General features: G+C 30.2%; 1 non-coding gene across 1 annotated transcript; it reads right to left on the bottom strand.

Moving 5' to 3' along the window:
• Positions 1-2,496: 2,496 nt before the first annotated feature.
• Positions 2,497-2,578, bottom strand: TRNAS-AGA. The gene has a single exon. It is a non-coding gene; the product is annotated as a tRNA-Ser (tRNA).
• Positions 2,579-3,138: the final 560 nt, after the last annotated feature.

Genomic DNA, 3,138 nt, shown 5'->3' with positions numbered 1-3,138 from the left:
CCGTCAAATTTGGACCAATTTTATAAAAAATATCAAAATAGGGACCCAAATTGCAAAGATTCTCGAATAGGGAACCTTTTTCCTAAAACGTACAAACCAGAGGGACCAATCTTGCAATTAACTCAATATACTATATAAGTTAACTATATAAATAAAAAGTTTTACTAAATAAAATAGAAATTAATTAAGATAATAACTATAACAGACATATTGAGTATTTATTTATATATATATATATATATGACAGAGATCAAATGAGAATGTATCTTAAGGTGAAAAGTGAAAAAATGTTCAAATTTGATTTTTTTAGCATGTTTTTTTGAACTTTGTTTTCTATTTTTTTCACTTTTTTCATTCTTGCTTTAATGAACTAATTCCATATAAAAATTTTAAAATTTTTTTAAAAATATTTTTTTTTCAAAAGGCGTAGCCCATAAGCTATAGGCGAAGCCTCTCAGTTTATGGCGGAGCCATGATGGCTAAGAGCGAACCTCGTTAAGTAAATCATCCTATCACCGATCATCCCTATGACCTATCACTCCTACCAGCTACCCCAATATTAATATCCTTAAGGGCGAAACCCGTACCGTATCCTTACATGTATAACTCACTAACTCGGGTTAGAATTTTTTTTTTTTAAATTTTTTATAATTTTTTTTATGGATTGAGTTAATTAATGAAAGAATGAAAAAAGTGAAAAAATGAAGGGAAAAAAAAACAAAAAAACAAGCTAAAAAAAAAACGGACTTTCTCTCCCTTTTTTTTCTTAAGAACCTTCTATCTGCATCTCTACCCATATATATATTTATAATATATATATATATATATATATATATATAAGTTTAAGTAATTTAAAAACTCTTAGTAATTTTTATAAAACTGCGTAATATTTATTAGTATATGAAGAGTTTAAGGTTATAACTAGGCAAGTACACAGGTCGAAGTCTGGTCCAACCCGTGTAAACACGTACCCAACAAAGCAACAAAATCAATCCCATAACCTGGCCCGTTATCCTTTTGGCCGGGTCAGTGTGGGTCGGATTTAGGCGGGTTTGGTTTGGTTCTCGCATTTAAAGGGTTTTTTCTTCTTGACTTGTCAAAACCCTGACAACCCAACCCGGCCCGAAACCCGACGGAGCACCAAAATCAAACTCGTGACCAGTCTTGTTCCCCCTTCGGGCAGGGCAGGGCGGGTCGGTTCGGGTTGGGTTCATTTGGATCATGGCCAGATCGCAGATTTTGAGGTTATATGCTCATCCCTAGTTTTAACTTAGCAACGTACTTATGTTTTTCCTCGTTGTTCTGAAATGAACTCAAACATGTGACATAGTGATATATGTAACGTATCTTCAAGTTTATTACAATACCTACATACATTTTTTGAATTTTCCTAAGAAAATGTTTAATATTTAAGAAAACCAATTAATAGAACTTTAAAGATCAAAATTACTTTATATTGGATAAAGAGATATTAATGATTAATCAAACATGCAAATACTATGCTATGGATCTGGATCATATCAACAACACATAATATGTCCCCATATTCCACAAGAGACATAGTGCGAAGTGGAGGATATTCTCTTCTAATCCGGATACAATACCCTCATATATATTTCAACATCATTTACATAATGCAAGAAAGTCTTCTCGTTTTCATTAGTTATTAAGTAACTAAATACATAACTAATATTTGTATTTGTATGTATAAAGTAATGATAATTAATGATTATTTTCGTCCATTAACTTAAAAAACACTCATAAAATTTGACATATTGACTTAATGTATTAATTTTTAATTATTAAGTTTATTAATTCAAAATAATAATAAACTGAGCCTTAATGGCTTTATATCATATCATACGAGTATATGAATGAATTATATACATACACATAACATCTATAATTTTCTGTAAAATATTTGCACCATTATCATAATTATGAAACTAAATAAATGGATTTATCTATGCTAGTAATTTTAATCTAAAAACAGAGATAAAATCTGTGTTATCCTAAAAAAAATAAAAATTTATAAACTAAGTTATAGAAAATTCTCTACTATATGTAAACAACAACAACAATAACTGTACCCAATCCCATATGTCAATTGTGTTAATAATTCAACCGTAATAAATTTTACACATCAAAGTCTGTTTTTCTATTCATTTATGGTTATTAACTTAAATCGATCCGCGGATGTTTTCGTAGTTTTATTTTATCAGTCTAACCTGTTTAGTTAGACGGTAAACGAAATTTATAAATACCCTATACCACATAGATTGTTTACGTGAAACAAATATCATATATGTCTGCTAATGAAGGCAAATCTTCTGCAAGCCCCAACGAGTAACGATCAACATACCGACTTCAGATAACGTAAAAGATATTAGAGTAGATTGGAATAAGATAAATCATGGCAAGTTTGATAAGTATTCAAAAATGTTTGGCTCATTTCTGCAATAGTTGTCACTTGTCTAAAAAAAGGGGGGAAAAAAACGTGGACGGCAGGATTCGAACCTGCGCGGGCAGAGCCCACATGATTTCTAGTCATGCCCGATAACCACTCCGGCACGTCCACTATTTTGATTACAGTCTTTTCACTGATATTTATAATTCATTAGAAATCAGGATTCTTTTTATGTCTCTGCTTATTTCGAGGTAAAAAGTTATTATATTGATAACCTACAGTCTGTAGTCGGGGTCAAGATTGAAAGTATCAAATATATTCATTCCAACATTGATTAACTTTTTTATAAAAATTTATAATTTAAATGCATCAACTTTGTTTTAACCAAAATATTGTTAACCATTTTTATAATTCAATGGAGCTCAACTATCATTAGTTTATAGAAAAACTCTCAGGTGTAGAATAGAGGCTTGTTTTAGGGTTGTTTCATCAACCTCAACTTTCATTGAATTCACTCATGCAAGTGTTTCATATGTCTCTGGTCTATGTCTCAACTATCATCAGTTTTTTGAGTGTTCTTATTTCTTAATAGGCTGATGCACACCAACCATTTGGCAAAATGCCTGAACAAAAAATTAAAAAAAAATTATATAAGAAAATCCTGAAAATTTGCATAAACAGTGTGATACATACATTCTTATGCTTATAAAAAATATATGATACATTATTGG

This window comes from Erigeron canadensis, chromosome 5 (assembly GCF_010389155.1).
Source record: "Erigeron canadensis isolate Cc75 chromosome 5, C_canadensis_v1, whole genome shotgun sequence".
Classification (NCBI taxonomy): Eukaryota; Viridiplantae; Streptophyta; class Magnoliopsida; order Asterales; family Asteraceae; genus Erigeron; species Erigeron canadensis.
The sequence above is the reverse complement of the archived record's forward strand: the minus strand, read 5'-3'. Positions and strand labels throughout refer to the sequence as shown.